At 34.0% G+C, this 20,557-nt stretch overlaps 1 long non-coding RNA gene across 1 annotated transcript in view; it reads left to right on the forward strand.

The window, feature by feature from the left end:
* The window catches only part of LOC102165728, a 169,239-nt gene continuing 161,365 nt past the window's right edge, over positions 12,684-20,557 (forward strand). Inside the window, exon 1 of the long non-coding RNA XR_002345876.1 lies at positions 12,684-12,915. This is a non-coding gene — a long non-coding RNA (uncharacterized LOC102165728). The remainder of the gene's footprint in view (positions 12,916-20,557) is intronic.

The raw sequence follows: 20,557 nt of genomic DNA on the forward strand, positions 1-20,557 counted from the left end.
TGTGCTTCAGGGGCAGCCAAAAAAGAAAAAACAAATTTTCATATTCATATGTATGAATATAAAACAAATTTTAATATTCATATATATATGAATAATTTTGAATGCTCTGTGCTTTTGGAAAATGACCCAATAGAACAATGACTTTGAGCCTTGGCTGTAATCAAAGTCATTTGAAGAGTTTTTGAATACCCTAGTGCCCAGGCAACACCTCATGCCACTTATAGAAGAATTTTTGGAATTCTAACTCAGCAAAAAATATTTTTTAAGCTCTTACTGATTCCAACCTGAAACCAGGTTAAAGAAGCACTGAAGTGCTAGAGGCATGGTAGGAATTCAGTAGAGATGAGAGATAACTGATAAATGACATGTATATGAAGATTAGAAAAAATTTAATTCATATGCCAGGAGGAGAAATTTGCCTTGGAAAGGAGGCCATGAGAGCATAAATATAAGAGCAGGTTCCAATTTATTTTCAGTGGGTGGGGGGATAAGAAGTTGAAGGATTTCCCATGTAGTAACTTTTATTCTGTGAAGAAACAGGTGAAATTGTATGTTAAGATTCAGAGTAAATGGTGGTGGAGACTGATGAGGCTTAACATAGCTATTGTGAGGAGTTAGAAAGTTATATAACTATACAACAGTGAGATCCTATTGAAGTGTTGAAGACCCCTTCTTGGAGGCTAATACAAAATTGGTGCTATTTTTTCCTTGTGTTTGCATTTAGTCAAGTAGATGTGAAATGATGAGAGGTTCAGAAACCAAAGGGCTAAGTTGAATCACGGGGGGTTAGAATTCACAGAGAAGTTGAATATAGGAAGGATCAAACTGTGGGAATGTGACTACTGTTAAAGACATGAACATATTCTAAATATCTTTAACAGCAGTGGTTGGATTTTCAGGCTTTGTGGCAAGAATTGTATCTGGAGCCTCGAATTATTTTCAGGAGTCATCTTTTTCTTCAGTAGGTCAAAAGTGGAAAATTGATGTGTGTTATTCTGTTTTGCATATGTTGTGCTTAGGGGCTTGCCATGTGAGGACATCTGAAGTATGTCACCACTGGCTTTTATCTGAGCTTCTATCTGTATAACTTGTGATTTCATGTTTTTGACATGTAAAGTTTCTTAGCTTTATCCTTTTATACTGATTGTGATTCTTCATCTTTTTTTCTTTTTCTTTCTTTCTTTTTTTTTTTTTTTAAGGGCCACCCCTGCATATAGATAGGGGTAAAATCAGAGCTGCAGTGGCCGTGGCCTGCCAACCTATGCCACAGCCACAGCAATGCGGGATTCAAGCCGCATCTGCGACTGACACCAAAGCTCATGGCAATGCCAGATGCTTAATTCTCTAAGCAAAGCCAGGGATTGAACCCACATCCTCATGGATACTAGTTGGGTTCGTCATCCACTGAGCCACAATGGGAACTCACTGATTCTTCAGCTTTTTGACTTCAGTTCATCTTTGTTTTAGTTTTCATCATGGTTAGGTATATCCTACCCAAACCCTTCCAGGGAGATAAACTTCATGGGAGGCTATTTTAGGGAAACTATCATGCAACTAGCTCTAATTACAATCCATTCAAAAAAAATATGCCCTTCAGTTTACTCTTTTCAAAATAAACCTTTCACAAGAAGATTGATTTTTATTTTCTGGGGTAAGAAAATAAGTATTTCAGTAAAGGTCTCAGTCACAGTTTGATACTCATAACAGGTATAAGATTTCAAGTGTGTGAGTATAGCCATAACATTACAGCATTAAAATATTTCTTCATTATTTGTGACTCTCTTATAAAATGATAAAAATTCCATTGTGGTAAAATAGAATTGTTTTATGTAAAAACAAAACCACTTTTAAGCTGCTTTTTTTTTTTTTTTTTGTCTTTTTGCCATTTCTTGGGCCGCTCCCGCTGCATATGGAGGTTCCCAGGCTAGGGGTCCAATTGGAGCTGTAGCTGCTGGCCTACGCCAGAGCCACAGCAATGTGGGATCCAAGCCGTGTCTGTGACCTACACCACAGCTCACGGCAATGCCGGATTGTTAACCCACGGAGCAAGGGCAGGAATCGAACCTGCAACCTCATGGTTCCTAGTCGGATTCGTTAACCACTGCACCATGACGGGAACTCCTTAAGCTGCTTTTGTAAAAATTTTGAACAGTTGGTAAATAGGAGAATATAATGAATAATCGCATATGTAACTGAATAAAAGAAAACTAATTAAGATAAATATTGGAGAAAACCCCTTAAACTCAGTATCAAAGCATGTGATAAAAAGTCAGGGTAGCAATAAAGCCACACTATTACTATTGTAGGCAGTTATAGTGCTTCTAAACTACACACAGTTCTGGCAGCCTTGACTTGAGGGCAATGGTACAAAACAAGCTAGGCTCTTGAGAGTATAAAGGATGGAGAAATGGGGAAAGGCATGAGCAGCCAGGATGAGGGCTGTCCAACTGGTCAGGTTGTACAACTAAAGCAGCTGGTTGCCCCAAGGCAAGAGTCTAGAGAACATAGCAAGTTTAGGCAGGATTCAAGTGGGAAGTCCAATATGATAATCTAGGCACACTAGGGAAAAGTTAGAGCCAAGGAAACAGTTCAGAATCAGCAGGAAAATGGTGAGCCGTTTCTCCCATCAGTGGATAGGCAACAGTAACTTTGGAGAAAGAAAGTTAGGTGCTTGTGTGGTTACCAAGGCCCTAGATTTATTGTTTCCCTTAGTTCTTTGAGTACTAATCATTTCCAGTTGAAAACCATGAACCTTAGTTCAGATGTGAACATCAAAGGTCTCAAGCTATTCTCAGGAAACTTGGGGCTGTGAAATAATTACAAGAGTAGCTATGTCTCCTGTATTGACGCTGTTAGAAGTGATAGTGGCCTTAATGTCACAAAGAGTCAAAAAGAAAGTAAACTGGCAACTGTTGAGCTGAATTCAGAATTTTGAAAAAAAGAATGCAGAATACAATGGAACTTTTCAAAAGAAATATTTTCTGGATAGGTGTTAACACTTTGCTACCTGCCCCCAAATCAAAGTATAAATTCCTGCCACAACCTGCTTTTATATTTGAGTGTTATTCTTGATTGCTGCTTAGAGTTGGGGCTTTATAGGCATATTTTTAATAAAGTGAAATTGAGTTAAGAACCATGTAAATTTCACTTGTATGGGACTTCGTGGGAAATGCTTACCTGTTCTAGGTTGGAATCAAAGACCCGTTTTGCACCTAATCTTGTCCATATCTTTCTCTCCTCCTCACTGTTCCCCTTCTAAACATGGATCCACAAACATACAAACATTTCACTTTGCGACTAGCAAATGCAAAACATGACACATTCTGATTACTCAATTCTTAAGTACTTTACTATTTTTCACTAATATATTTTAACTGATTCATATTGGGCTTAGTTTTAATAGTTTTTAATAAGATTGGCATCTCTTTAGAAATTTTTGTCTTCATATTTATTTTAATTTAGGAGTCCATCTCAAAGAAAACAAGGAAATAATATCTTCAGATTATTTGTCTTAATTGATGTGCTACCTTCCAGGATTCTGTCTGAAAACCCAGGGTTTTTTTTTTTTTTTTTTTTTTTTTTGAGATTTATATATCTGTGAGCTTTAGAAATATTTAGGTTAAGAAAATACTGTTTTTAATGCAAGCCTAATTTAATGGAATGCATATTTTTATCTAAACAAACTTTATTAATTAGCTTAAATTCTAACTATTGATCTTTGTATGTAAATCTTCTGGAGTGAGGTTTTTAAAAAATAATGCCGTTTTTCTATTTTTTGATCTATTAGACTTCTTTCTTGATATTTAATTTGTTAAATATCAGAATTATCTCAGGGATAAAACTGTCACTGTATGCAGATGACATGATACTATACATAGAAAACCCTAAGGACTCAACCCCAAAACTACTTGAACTGATTCATAAATTCAGCAAAGTAGCAGGATATAAGATTAACATTCAGAAGTCAGTGGCATTTCTGTATACCAGCAATGAAATATTAGAAAAGGAATACAAAAATATGATACCTTTTAAAATTGCACCTCACAAAATCAAATACCTTGGAGTACACCTGACCAAGGAGGTAAAGGACCTATATGCCGAGAACTATAAACCTTTAATCAAAGAAATCAAAGAAGATGTAAAGAAATGGAAAGATATTCCATGTTCCTGGATTGGGAAAATCAATATTGTAAAAATGGCCATACTACCCAAAGCAATCTATAGATTCAATGCAATCCCTATCAAATTACCCAAGACATTTTTCACAGAACTAGAACAAACAATCCAAACATTTATATGGAACCACAAAAGACCCAGAATCGCCAAAGCAATCCTGAGAAACAAAAACCAAGCAGGAGGCATAACTCTCCCAGACTTCAAGAAATACTACAAAGCCACAGTCATCAAAACAGTGTGGTACTGGTATCAAACAGACAGACAGACCAATGGAACAGAATAGAGAATCCGGAAATAAACCCTGACACCTATGGTCAATTAATCTTTGACAAGGGAGGCAAGAACATAAAATGGGAAAAAGTCTATTCAGCAAGCATTGCTGGGAAACCTGGACATCTTCATGCAAAGCAATGAAACTAGAACACACCCTCACACCATGCACCAAAATAAACTCCAAATGGCTGAAAGACTTAAATATACGACAGGACACCATCAAACTCCTAGAAGAAAACATAGGCAAAACACTCTCTGACATCAACATCATGAATATTTTCTCAGGTCAGTCTCCCAAAGCAATAGAAATTAGAGCAAAAATAAACCCATGGGACCTCATCAAACCAAAAAGCTTTTGCATAGCAAAGGAAACCAAAAAGAAAACAAAAAGACAACTTACAGAATGGGAGAAAATAGTTTCAAATGATGCAACTGACAAGGGCTTAATCTCTAGAATATATAAACAACTTATACAGTCCAACAGCAAAAAAGCCAACAACGCAATGGAAAATGGGCAAAAGACCTGAAGAGACATTTCTCCAAGGAAGATATACAGATGGCCAGCAAACACATGAAAAAATGCTCAACATCACTGATTATAAGAGAAATGTAAATCAAAACTACCATGAGATACCACCTCACACCAGTCAGAATGGCCATCATTACTAAATCCACAAATAACAAGTGCTGGAGGGGCTGTGGAGAAAAGGGAACCCTCCTGCACTGTTGGTGGGAATGTCAGCTGGTACAGCCACTATGGAGAACAGTTTGGAGATACCTTAGAAATCTATACATAGAACTTCCACATGACCCCGCAATCCCACTCTTGGGCATCTATGCGGACAAAACTCTACTTAGAAGAGACACATGCACCCGCGTGTTCATTGCAGCACTATTCACAATAGCTAGGATATGGAAACAACCCAAATGTCCATCCACAGATGATTGGATTTGGAAGATGTGGTATATATACACAATGGAATACTACTCAGCCATAAAAAGAATGACATAATGCCATTTGCAGCAACATGGATGGAACTAGAGACTCTCATACTGAGTGAAATGAGCCAGAAAGAGAAAGACAAATACCATATGATATCACTTATAACTGGAATCTAATATCCAGCACAAATGAACATCTCCTCAGAAAAGAAAATCATGGACTTGGAGAGTAGACTTGTGGCTGCCTGATGGGAAGGGGAGGGAGTGGGAGGGATCGGGAGCTTGGACTTATCAGACACAACTTAGAATAGATATACAAGGAGATCCTGCTGAATAGCATTGAGAACTTTGTCTAGATACTCATGTTGCAACAGAAGAAAGGGTGGGGGAAAAAATGTAATTGTAATGTATACATGTAAGGATAACCTGACCCCCTTGCTGTACAGTGGGAAAATAAAAAAAAAAAATTAAAAAAAAAGAATTATCTCAGGAAAATTTTAACTGCCATTGATGAAAATGAAACCTCAACAGATTTTGTAATTTGGTTTTCTAGGCATATCTAGAGTGGTAATTAAAGGTAAGAGTGCTAATTAATCTATAAACATTTTCTGTAATTCGGAATCAGGCCATTGGATAGTCAACTGTAATCTTATCTGAAATAATACTACAAATACTAAAATCATAAGAAATAGGGGGAGGGCATTTTCCATTACAGGGGTTTCAACAACTTTTTAAAAACGAAGTTGAGAAAATAATTTACTCTGTTGCCCAAGCTTTCTCCTTTATAACTCTCAGTTTAATGAACTTCATAGAGTTGCCTTTTTTTTCTTTAAATTTTGGTCAATTGCATTAACAATAGGTTGCGGAAGCCGCTCCCACGGCATATGGAGGTTCCCAGGCTAGGGGTCGAATCGGAGCTGTAGCCACCGGCCTACGCCAGAGCCACAGCAACGCGGGATCCGAGCCGCGTCTGCAACCTACACCACAGCTCACGGCAACGCCGGATCCTTAACCCACTGAGCAAGGGCAGGGACCGAACCCGCAACCTCATGGTTCCTAGTCGGATTCGTTAACCACTGCGTCACGACGGGAACTCCGTGTTAGGAGGTATTCTAAGTGTTCGATGGATGTTAATTCAGTTAATCCTCATGAGGTGCCAATGATTTATACCCTATTATTATCTTCATTTTACAAATGAAGAAACTGAAGAATAGAGAGGTTAAATAACTCCCATGGTCACAGAACCCAGGATATTTTACATGAGATCTCTCCATGTGCTATAAGTTTAGTAGGATTAACCAATAATGAAAAATAATCAGGTCATTTATTTCTGTGATGTAAGACATTAACTTGATTTTGATTAATTGGCATTTAATGATATATAACTTAAACACAGAACTCTGAATTATTACTTAAATTATTAAACTGGTTTATAATATACTTTTAGTTATTCATAGTGTAATGTGCACAGTTTCCTCAAGGCCTTTTTCTTCTCCCTCTCCTCCCTTCCATCCAGCTATTGCTTTAAATTCCCACATATCCCGACTAGAACAGATAATAATCGATTTGAACTCAACGTATGGGGAACAAGGCCTTTATCTAGTATCCAAGATTAGTTCCCACAAAGAATAAAATGAACTAACCAGCTTCACAATGATAGAAGACTTTTGAATAAAGGAAGAAGCGTGTACAGCTGTAACTAATTACAAATTTGGGCTTCACTTTTGTTAACAGCAGACTAATGTTTGCTTACAAAGCATTTGTTGCAAATAAATAGCTTTAATAAGTGGGCAAAAAAGACAGTAAGCAATCCAATGCCGGGGGTAATTACAGCTATGTTTACAAAAGCCGCAAACGCAGTATATAATTATCTTAATATGAAAAATGGAGATTATCTCATATTTTAAGCTCTTTATTAGGAATAATTCTAACATTTGAATATGCTAGTATTTGAACAGTTGTCTGATTCTGACTTAATTCTCTTGATTTGCTACTTTATATAATACATAGGAATACAAAATAATACAGCCTCAATGAATAAATCCTTATTCATGAATAAGATATTTGAAACACACTTGATCATAGATTTGTAGCTTTAGTTTGATATGATTTCCTAAATTAAGGATAGTATAGAAAGTATATTAAGAGCTCATTTAGTTCATCACAGGTTAAACTACACACAAACCATCCCCTGTACTACTCTTCCCTCCCCAATAAAGATACCAACACTTTTTATTCTGCTATGATAACATCAGTGTAGAGCTGCTGCATTACATTACAAGACTGATAAGGAAGCTAAAGCAGCATAATAATGGAATCACAGGTAGAAATTCTGTGTGATCTGAATTGGACTTTGTCGTGAAAGGGAAACAGGATTATTGCAGAAGATAATTATACATTGACTGTCATTTAATAGTAATATAACTGAATTTGACATTCTGGTAAACAAATCCAAAATCATCCATAAAAAGCTTCTGTTTATCCACTCAAAATTCTACACACAAATGTTTATAGTAGCTTAATTCATAATTGCCGAACTTTGGAAGCAATCAAGATGTCTCTCAAGAGGTGAATAAATAAAGAAATGTTGTACATCCTTACAATGGAATGTTATTCAACAATAAAAAGAGGTGAGCCATCTAGTCACAAAAAAACCTGGAGGAAACTTAAATGCATACTGCTAAGTAAAAGAAGCCAATCTGAAATGACTATATATACTGAATGATTCCAATTTATATGGCATTTTGGAAAAGGCATAGCTATGGCAACTGATAAAGTTTAGGGGTTGCCAGGGATTCAGGAGATGAGGAGAGGAATGACTAAGTAAAACACGGGATTTTTAGTTCAGGGAAACTATTTTGTATGATACTGTAATGTTGAATACATGGTACATATCATTCTGTTTATCAAAACCCTATAGAATGTTCAACACAATAATTGAACCATAATATCAACTATGGATTTTAGTTATAAATGGTGTATTAATATTGGTTCATCAATTACAAAAAATATACCATGTTAATAATGGAATCTTGGATGTGTGCCAAGGTGGGAAGGGCAGAGCGTATGAGAACTCTATTTCCACTCAAGTTTTCTGCCAACTTAAAGCTGCTCCAAAGAAATCGTTTATCAATTTTAAAAACCTAGGCTTAATTTTAAAGAAAAATGGAAGGGAATATATTTAAAACCCAATAATAGGAGGTCTGAAATACCTTACTAAGTAAGGTAAAATCAATTTAAAATCATTCTGGTAAGCAGTGCCTACATTTTCTCCTAAACTCTTATTATGATGTCTTTTTTTTTAATTACAGGAAAAACTAACATTTAAAACACTGAAAATGCATATCGATTTCAATCAATACTCTATGATTCTATTAATAGTCTTTTATTGCCAGAAGCTATTATTGTTATTGTTACATAAAAGCATAGTGAAAAGGAAAGAGAAAAGAATCAGACACTTATTATTTTTCCCTAGAAGTAGGGAGGCAAAGGGAAGGTGACACTTAGTGATAAAAGTAAGAAGTATGTTTTAAATTAGACACCAAAATCAAATAATATATTTTTTTTTGTCTTTTTAGGGCCGCACCCATGGCATATGGAGGTTCCTGGGCTAGGGGTCCAATCAGAGATGTGGCTGCTGGCCTACACCACAGCCACAGAAACACTGGATCTGAGCCCTGTCTGCAACCTACACAACAGCTCAGGGTAACATGGGATCCTTAACCTGCTGAGCAAGTTTAGGTATCTAATCCGCATCCTTGTGGATGCTAGTCGGGTTCATTGACTACTGGGCCACAATAGCAACTCCTGAAATAATATTTTTAAGTGACTTTATTTTTTTTTATTATTATTATTATTTTTTTGGTCTTTTTTTTTTTGCTATTTCTTGGGCCACTCCCGTGGCATATGGAGGTTCCCAGGCTAGGAGTCTAATCGAAGCTGTAGCTACTGGCCTACGCCAGAGCCACAGCAATGTGGGATCCGAGCCGCGTCTGCAACCTACACCACAGCTCACGGCAACGCCGGATCCTTAACCCACTGAGCAAGGGCAGGGACTGAACCCGCAACCTCATGGTTCCTAGTCGGATTCGTTAACCACTGCGCCACGATGGGAACTCCTTAAGTGACTTTAAATTGCAACAACTATGCAAACAACTGGATAATAGAAATTTTATATGCAAAAAATAGAACAGCCATTAAATTAAAAGTTTTCCTCAATTTTTAAAAGAAATACGGTAAAGAAAAAATTTCAGTTCAAGATAGCCTTTAAAACAGATACCATTGCAATATTAGATTACAAATTAGGACATGGACAAACTGTTCTAGACCTAATTAGTAAACTAAATGAAGACAGATTACCTGGTGTATATGATACTTGAAGTTTTAAAGGAAATTTTTTGCTTGATAATATGAAATTCTTTAAAATAGCAAGAGCTTCACTGGACCTCAGAATACCAATTTGTAGGGCTGTCAAATAAAATTTAGGATGCCTAGTGAGATCTAATTTCAGATAAATGCCATTTTTTTAATATAAAGACATCCCATGAAATATTTGGGGCATATTATTTTTAATTAAAATTTAATTGGATTTATTTTTATTTTTTTGAAATCTGGCAACCTGACATTTTGCCAAACTTGCATTTTTACAAGCCTTGAAAAATGTAGAATTTAATTGCGTAAATGTAATTCTTACCCATATTCATTTTTGAAATTGTCAAAAATAATGTTTTAAATGCTACTTCTTCTGTAAGATTCTGTATTCATAGAGGATATACAGATGAAGTGTAGGCAGATGATTATAACAGACCTAATGGAATATTATTTTAATTTGATGTAAAATTGCATGTAAAGGGGCAACTGTTGTATGTGATTGATGTAGGCTTTCAAGAAATCTTTGATAAATGTCCACAGCAAAAGCTATTTAAATAAAAATAGCTGTCAGAAGCTAAGGGGCATCTCTTACAAAGAGCAATCAAATAGAAAGGATAAATAGACACTTTTCTGGCAGGAGCAGCATAAGTATCGACAGAGAAATTCACTAGAGATAAGGATTTGGCCAGTTTCACTTAGCATTTATATGCACTATCTGTTAGAAGAAATGCACAATAAAATTCCCAACTTTGATTGAAATGCCAAGCTTTTGAGGAGGAACAAGATTTTTGGACCACTGTGAAAGTAGTCAAAACATGTGGTAAATGAATTCCATTGCTGGCTGTTTCAATGTAATGTCTTACATGAACAGAGACTTAAACTGTATATTTTTAGGTTAATAGTCTCCAAACTACTTGTTTTGAAGGGTACTGGGGAAAAATTATCAGGATTAGTTGAAAAAAGTAGACCTCTATACCACCATTACCAGAAACATCAAGTGCAAGTCTTAATAACATAAGGCACATTATAAATTTTAAAATATTATTCTACACCTACATTAATTCATAGTAAATTTATCTGTGGATTTTAATTCAAGCTAATGCATCTAAAGAAAGATTTAATAAAATTAAAGCCTGTTTAAGAAAGTGGGGATGATCCAACACTCTAATATTGTTGTCACAAATGACAGAATTTTCTTTTTTAAGGCTAATATTCCATTCCATTTTCTTTAATTACTCAACCCTCTATAGATATTTAGGATGTCATGTCTTTGCTATTGTGAATAATGCTGTAATGAACATGGGAAATCAGATGTCTCTTAAAGATCTTAATTTCAATTATTTTGGGTATATATCTAAAAGTAGGATTGCTCCTTTTATGACAGTACTTTTTTTTATTTTTTATTTTTATTTTTTTTTATTTTTAGAGCCACACCCACAGTATATGGAAGTTCCCATGCTAGGGGTCAAATCATCAAATCAGAGCTACAGCTGCCAGTCTACACCACAGCTACAGCAATGATGGATCCTTAACTCCCTGAGCGAGGGATTGAATTGCATCCTCACAGATCCTAGTTGTGTTTGTTAACTGCTGAGCCATGAAGGGAACTCATATTTTTAATTTTTAGAGGAACTTCCATACTGTTTTCCATAGCATCTGAACCAATTTACCTTCCCGCCAAGAGTGTATAAGGGTTCCCTTTAGTCCACATTCTTGGCAATATATGTTATCTTTTGTTTTTTTATTATAGTCACCCTAACAACTGTAAGGTAATATCTTGTGGTTCTGATCTGCATTTCCCTGATGATTGATGATGTTTGACTCTACAAATACCTGTTGTGTTTTTATATTTTCTTTGGAGGAATGACTATTCAGGTCCTTTGCCCATTTTTTAAAATCAAGTTATTTTTTTTTCTCCTATTGAGTTGTAGAAGTTCACTATATATTTTGGTTATTAACCCTTTATCACACATATGATTTGCAAATATTTTTTGCATTCATAGTTTGCCTTTTCATTCTGTTGATTATATCCTTTACTATACAAAAACTTTTTAAGTCAATATTATCCTATTTACCTATTTTTACTTTTGTTGCCTGTGCTTTTGTTTGGTGTCATATGCAAGAAATCATTGCCAAAAACAATCTTAGAAAGCTTTTCCTCTATGTTTTCATTGGGGAGTTTCACTGTTTCAGGTCTTATATTTAAGGCTTTACCTCATGTAAGTTAATTTTTTATGGTATAAGATAAGAATCCAATTTAATTCTTTCACAAGTGAATATCCACTTTTCCCAAGACTGGTTTTTGAAGAGATTATTCTTCTCCATATGTATGTGCTCTTGGAACCATTCTGAAATTCATTTGACCATATATGTAGAGGTTTATTTATGCAGTCTCTATTCTTTTTCAATGGCTTTATGGCTAATTTTACTCCATTTTCATACTGTTTTGATTTTTGTAGCTTTGTAATATGTTTTCACATCTGAGCATGTGGATGCCTCCAACTTTATTCTTCTTCCTGAAGATTGTTTTGGTTATTTGTGGTCCTTTGTGGATCCATATAAGTATTAGAATTGTTTTTTCTATTTCTGTGACAAATTCCACTGGGATTCTAATCAAGATTATATTGAATCTGTAGACCACTCTGGGTGCTGTGGACATTTTAACAATATTAAGTATTCGATGATGAATGTGAGATATCTTTTATTTGTTTTTAAATTACTTTGATGAATTATTTCTAGTTTTCAGGAATAAGTCTTTTATCTCCTTGGTTAAATTTATTTGTAAGTGTATTAATCTTTAAGATACCATTGTAAGTGGGATTATTTTCTTAATTTCCTTTTCAGATTGTTTTATGTTTTGTATATCAAAAGGCAACTAATGTTTGTATATTTATTTATATATTGCAACTTTACTGAGTTTTTTTAGCTCTCACAGGATTTTTTGTGGAATCTTTAGGTATTTATGCATATAACATCATGTCATTTGCAAACAGAGATAATTGTAATTCTTCCTATGTATTTGGATGCTTAATATCTTTTTCTTACTTAATTTTTCTGACTAGGACTTCCAGTACTGTGTTAAATAAAAGTGGCAAGAGGAGGCGTTCTTGTCTTGTTCCTGATCTTAAAGGGAAAACTTACATCTTTTCACTGGTGAGTGAAAACAACCTGTGGGCATGTTGTGTATGGTCTTTATTATGTTAATTTCCTTCTGTTCCTAATTTGTTAAGTGTTTTTATCATGATATTATTTTTTTCAATCATTTTTTTGCATCTATTGATATGATCATATGTTTTGTTTTCCATTCTTTAAATGTGTTTTTTCACATTGCTTGATTTTAATATGGTGATCCACTTATATTCCAGGGCTACATTTCACTAGATCATGGTGTATGATACTTGAATGTGTGGTTGAATTCAGTTTGCTAATACTCTGTTGAAGATTTTTACATCTATATTCATCAGGAATACTGGCCTCTAGTTTTCCTTTTTGTAGTGTCCTTATCTGGATTTGGTATTAGGGTAATACTACTCGTCTTATAAAATGAGTTTGGAAGTGTTTCCTCCCATTCAGTTTTTTGGGAAGAGTTCGAGAAGTCTTGGCATGAATTTTTCTTTAAATCCTTGGTAGAATTAACCTTTGAAGTCACCTTTTCTGGGCTTTTCTTTTTGTTTTGTTTTCTTTACTAATAAATCTTCTTACTAGTAATTACTCTGTTCATATTTTTAAATTTTTCATGATTAAGTCTTGGTAGATTTTGTTTCCTGGAATTTATCTTGTTCTTCCATGTTGTTCAATTTTTTATGTATAACTTATTCATAATAGTTTCTCAGGCTCTTTTCCTTTATTTAATTGTTGGTTTTCTTTGAGTCTTCTATTGCTTTTCTTAGTCTAAAGTTTTGTCAATTTTGTTAATATTTTCAAGAAAACAACTTCTAGTTTTATATTTTTCTGTTGTTTTGCAACTCTCCATGTGATTTATTTCCATTCTAATATTTATCATTTAATCTGTTTTGTAAGTTTGAGCTCAGTTCTTTTATTGTTCTCTCGAGGTCTGAAGTTAGGTTTTTACTGGAGGTAATTTTTTTATTTTTTAACGTAAGTATTTATTTTCATAAACATTACTAAATACTGCTTTTGCTGCTTCCAACAAGTTTTGGTATGTTATATTTTCATTTTTGTCTTGGAATATTTTTAATTTTTCCTTTTGATTTCTTCTTTCATCCAGTGTTGGTCAAGAGTATGTTATTTAATTTTCACATAAATGTGTTTCCTCATTTTCCTTATATTATTGAATCATAATTTACTTCATTGAATGAAAAGAAACTTGAGATAATTTCAACTGTCAATTTATTAAGACTTCTTTTGTGATATAACACATAATCTATCCTATGAAATGTTCTTTGTGTGCTTTAGAAAAAATACATATTCTTCCCCAGCTCTGGGGAAGAATGCATTGTAAAAGATTGTTGGCTTAGTATGTTGCTGTGTATTTCTCCTTTCATATTTGCCAGTGTTGCTTTATATAGTTGCTCTGATATGGGATATATATATGTTATAATTGTTATGTTTTCCTATTGAATTGACCCTTTTATCATTATGATGGCTTTTTTTCTTGGGACTTTTTTACTTAAATTCTATTTTGTTTGATATAAATATAACCATTCCTCATCTATTCTGGTTACCATTTGCATGTAATATCTTTTTTAATGTCTTTACTTTAAGACCATAGTTTTTCTGTCGTCGTTTTTTCCCTTTTTAGGGCCACACCCACAGCATGTATAGGTTCCCAGGCTAGTAGTCTAATCAGAGTTACAGCTGCTGGCCTACCCCAGAGCCATAGAAATGCCATATCCAAGTTGCATCTGTGACCTATACCACAGCTTCTGGCAATGCTGGATCCTTAACCCACTGAGTGAGGCCAAGAATCAAACCCACAACCTCATGGTTCCTAGTCGGATTCATTTACACTGTCCCATGACAGGAACTCCAGATCATGGTTCTAAAGTCTCTTGTAGATAATGTGTAGGTGGAATTTACTGTTGTTTTATTTCTTTAGCTACTTTATTTTGATCATGGAGTTTAATCCATTTACATTTAAAATAATCATTGATGATAAAGTTTATTATTGCCATTTCATTAATATTTTTTGTCTGTAATACAGTTACTTTTTTTTCCCTTCTCTTCTTCTCTTGTCTTCTTTTCTGATTTGGTGATTTTTTTAAATATTGATATGTTTTGATTCTTTTCTACAGTTATTTTTTGTATCTTCTTTGAGTATTTTCTTTGTGGTTACCCTGAGTCTTACATAAAAGATCTTATAACAGTTTATTTTAATATAATAATATTTTAACTTTAATTATAAACAAAACTCTACACTTTTACTTCTACCCTATTATAACACTTTGTTGTTGATATCATAATTTACATCTTTTTTTTTTTTTTTTTTGGCTGCACCTATGCATGTGAAAGTTCTTGGGCTAGGGATCAAACCTGAGCCTTAGCAGTAACAACGTCAAATCCCCAAATGGTAGGCCACCAGGGAACTCCTGTATCTTTCATATTATACTTACACTACCAGATTTGCTTAAAGTTATTATTGATATCTTTATATTCTGAGTTTTATACCAAAATTAAAAGTACAGTGTTGCTTCATTTTATATTTGTCTATATATTTGTCCTTAATGGTGAGATTTATACTTTCATATGCTATTGTTTTGCTGTTTAGGATCCTTTCCTTTCAATCTGAAGAATATTCCTTAGTAATTCTTGTAAAGCAGGTCTAGTAGTTACAGATTCTCTCAGTTTTTGTTTCTCTGGGAAAGACTATTTCTTTTATTTTCATTTTAAAAAATTTTATTGAAGTATAGTTGATTTATGATGTTGGTTAATTTCTGCTATCAGCAGAATGATTCAGTTGTGCATGTATACATATCTATTATTTTTAAAATTATTTGCCCATATAGGTTCTCACAGAAGATTGACTAGAGTTCCCTGTGCTATATAGCAGTTCTCTGTTGACTGTCCATTTTATATACAAGGGTGTGCATAAGCCATCCCAAATGCCCCACCCATCACTTCTCCCAGCCTTTCCTCATTGATAAGCATAAGTTTGTTTTTGAAATATATGAGTCTCTTTTTTGTTTTTTAAATAAGGTTTTTCATATTTTTTTTTAGATTCTATGAATAAGTGACATAATATTTATTTTGTTTGACTGACTTTACTCAGTATGATAGGTCCATCCATTTTACTGCAAATGGCATTGTTTCATTCTTTTTTATGGTTGAGTAATATTCCATTGTATTATGCACCTCATCTTCTTGATCCATTCCTCTGTAGATGGACATTTAGGTTGGTTCCATGTCTTGGCTATTGGTAAATAGTGCTTCAGTGAACATTGTAGTGCATATATCTTTTCAAATTATGGTTTTCTACAGATATTTGCTAGTTACTTGTTTATCTGTTCTTTTATAGAAAATTGAACTTCTTTAAGACCATTTAAAAAAAATTGTCAGGCAATTTGTAGATCTCCAGTTCTACAAATGGAGATTAGTTACTAAACCTCCATTGGGATTAGTTACTGAAGTTTATTTTATACCTTTGGAGTTATGCTTCCTTATTCTTCATGTTTTTTATAGCTTTGCATTGGAGTATGCAGTTGAAGTAGTCACTTCTTCCAGTGTGTATGGCCTGATTTCAAGAGGGAAAGACATACACAAGATATCTTGGCTAGAGATTCTGGGTATCTCTCAAAATTTTTCTGTGGATATCACCTCTCTACATGCTCCCTCCTGGGGAGAAGTCTTAAGGTGGTATTTTTCTCTTAAACCCACAGATCTGTGCTGAGTCCTAAGATCCACCAGCTCTTCTCTAGGGTATTCTCTAAAATTCCAGGGTGTGGGTACAAGCTCCAATTCTCTCTCTATCATGAAGAAGATGTCTAAGGAACATATACCTTTTCCCTACCTTCCAAAACTGTGCCTGGTGTCAGCCATGACCTCTTCTTTTCCCTAAGCATTACACCAAGATCATGGGAAAATAGTTGGATGCTCCAACATTTTCCCTCTCCTGATGGAGCTATTCTAGTGTTGTGTTCCTTCTCTCAATATCACAGAGTTGAACTGGCTGCTGAGATCCACTCTAGCATCTGAGAACCACATGTCATTGGTGGGGATGTACACATGCCAGCTTCAGGGGCACCTTCAGACTGATTTTAGGGTACAGGGTGGGATAGCTGCTGAAGTATGTAGACAGTTCAGCTGGTAGGGTTCATAGATAGTCTGGCAGTGTTCACAAACTAGTATTTGAGATCCACATGGCAGTTCCTGTGAACTCTTACCTCTTTTCTTTGATCTTGGCTTCCCCAGATAATATAGTTATGCTTATTTCCTCAGAATTCTGGATAAGGTGAGAGACAGAAATAGACCTCTTAGGAAATGTCCTGAAAGACTGAGGAAGTTTGATGCTCAATTCACTCTTTTTGCCCTGCAGGAGAAAATAGCCAAAAGGGTCCCTCTTGGCATTGTACTATGGTGGCTTGGGGGAGGCTTGACATGGGTAAAGTGGAACTGTTCTTAATTTTTCAAAGTGGCTATTGTGTGTGTGTTCTTCTAAATGTTGGAATATTTCAGCTGTGCTCCAGTGCTCTCATAATGGATTTTCAAATATGGAGAGTTGTTAAATTGGGTTTCTGAGGGTGGATGACTGTTGGGACCTCTGTTTCCAACATTTTAATGATTTTAGTTTTTGCCCCCTTTTTAATTGGGTTGCATTGATGATTAATGTATATCATTATTAATCACTTCCAAGTATATATATGTGCTCTTACATTTGTCATTTTCCTTAGTAATTCATTTATATTTTCCCTGGTTGTTTTGTGTTGAAGATTTGAGTTTATTAAAGTTAAATTTATCAAACTATTTCTTACAATTTTTTTTTCTCCTTGTGTCCCATTGAAATTTTTTATAGTCCTAAAAAAAAATTAAAAAAAAATTTTTTTTATAGTCCTGAAATATCAATCTATAAGTTGATTCTAATTTCTTTCATAGGTGTAAAAACTTGGGTCCTCATTCACCTGGATTTTTTCTTTGTATATTGTATATGGTAGACTACATTACATAATACACACAAGAAATTTAGGATGATTAATATCCCTGGCTCCCATCTTCAAAATACCTGCCATGGTCTCAGTCATTTTGACAGCCAAACCTTGCTAAAAGGGTGGTGTTAAATATGTTTGAGAATCATTTGCCCAAGTAATCCAGAGGCTTATGTTTAATGCCAAGATGTGGACAGGTGATGAAGCCTTGAGAAAAGTTAAGATAAGAATTCAGCACGGAGATTCTCATTTAAGGCTGTGATTCTCAAGGGATACAACTTTAATGAAAGACTGTAAAAGGAAATATATCTACACTTCAGTAAAATGGGATGATAAGGAAGGTGGTCTGTTTTGGCTGTGCCCTGATATATTTCCCCTGAGGTTCTGAAACCACATGCCTTATCATAACAGATCTGGGGTTAAATTTTTTAACACTACATGATTTGTTACCCTCTGGGCAAAGAAATTAATGAAAATTTCAGACTAAGACCACTGAGAAATTTAAGGTATTTTTTAAAAAGGAAATGCATAGCTATTGCAGAAGGAAAAACCCTAACCCCCAGTTGCCCAGTATTCTTACTTCAATATTTATTGAAGATGATGCCATTTATAATCTCAAAAATACAATGAAACTGTTAATCTTGAGTTAGAGTATTAAGATACAAATAACATCAGTATTAAACCACCATGTACATCAGAAAATAAGTTGTCTGTTATGCATGAAATAAATACATAAAAAGAAGAAATTGAAAACTTTAGCAAACCCCAGAAATTATTAAAAAGGCATATATAGAAATATATATTTATAGAAAGAAAACATGTAATAATTGGAATTAAAAATCCAATAAATTAAATAATAGATTAAACAGCTAAGAAGAAAATTCATAAACTAAAGAAAGATGGCAGAAAATCATCCTAAATGCAGCACATCTATATAAAGAAACACATGCTAAGAGAAATGAAGAATAAACAGAGGTGGTTTAACATTTGACTAATGTGAATTCCAAAGGGGAAAATAAATAATAGAGAAGAGCTAATATTTGAAGAGAATAAGCAGAGAGCTTTCATATTTAAGATTTACAACACAGTAGTCTGCATCTATTAACCCCAAGCTCCCACTCCCTCCCCCTCCCCCTTGGCAACCACAAGTCTCTGTCTAGCCACTTATGTTGGAGCTTGATAATGTGAGAAAAAAGAATGTATACATGTATGTGTAACTGGGTCACCATGCTGTACAGTAGAAAAAAATAATGTATTTGGAAAATAAAAAAATAAAAATGAAAATGTATCTTAAAAAAAAAAGATTTACGATGCATATAGAGTAGAATACATAAAATAAATCCACAGTTAGATGATCAGAGTGATACTTCAGAATATAAACCAAAAAAAATGTCTTCTTGGAACTAGAGTTAAAACACTGTGCTGTGTTTTAAAATAAAAATTATCCCCTCACCCCCACAAAAAAACTCTCACCCACAAAAGCAGAAGTCAGAAGACAATAGAATAATATTAACAAAGTAATGATAGAAAATGGTGACTTAAATTCTAAGTTTAGTTAAACAGTAATTCAATATAGAGAGCAAATAAGATTCATATTTAGACAACCAAAAGCAGAAAGAATTTGCCACTAACAAAACTTCACTGGAAATACTGCTAAAGCATAAATTTAGGTAAGATGGAATTTCAACTGAGAAGGAATAAATAAGACCAAAAAGTGTTAAACAAATAGATCAGTAAATATGTGAGTGAGCTGATCTAAAGAGAAATCAGTTGTATAAAATAACAATATACTGGACAGTTTAAAACAAAATGGAAATAAAATACTGTAAAACAATAGTAGATAAGATTATGATGATGGTGTAGGAGCAGGTTGGAATTAAAACATTCTAATGACTTTATGTCATTTGGGAGAGAAGAATATCAACCTATTTTCAGTCAGTTTAGAGTAAATTCATAGATATACAGCACAGCTAACTATTGCCAATATCCTGGGAAAATAATATTTTTTAAAATGTGTGTGTACATATGACTGAGTTATTTTTATGCACAGCAGAAGTTCATACAATATTGTAAATCAATTATGCTTTAATAAAATATTATAGATAAAAAGTGTTATAAGTACCAATATAATGCGTATATTCAAATTAACAGAGTGGAAAGATGAGAAATAAATAAAGCAATTAATTGAAGGAAGAGATAAAATAGTAATACAACAAATAAATCAATATATATGTAAACTATATATTATATATAATCACAAAAATATAAATGGACTAATAAGCTCATATCTTAAAGGACTCATATTTCCATTAAATTATTATGTATGCAGAATCTAAATTTTGGCACAAATGAATCTGTTTATAAAATAGAAACAGTCTCATAGATGTAGAGAAGAGACTTGTGGTTGCCCAGGAGGAGGGTGAAGAAAGTGGGATGAACTGGGAGTTTAGGGTTAGTAGATGTAAATTATTTCATTTAGAGTGGATATACAATGAGGCCCTACTGTACAGCACAGGGAACTGTATCCAATCCCTTGGGATAGAACATGATGGAAGATAGTATGAGAAAAAGAATATATATTGTGTATATATATCTATGACTAGGTCACTATACTATACAGCAGAAATTGACACAACACTGTACTCTATACTCTAATAAAATATTTTTAAAATGCAAAAAATTATTATTTGCAGCAG

The sequence above is a fragment of the Sus scrofa genome, chromosome 7 (genome assembly GCF_000003025.6).
Source record: "Sus scrofa isolate TJ Tabasco breed Duroc chromosome 7, Sscrofa11.1, whole genome shotgun sequence".
NCBI lineage: Eukaryota > Metazoa > Chordata > Mammalia > Artiodactyla > Suidae > Sus > Sus scrofa.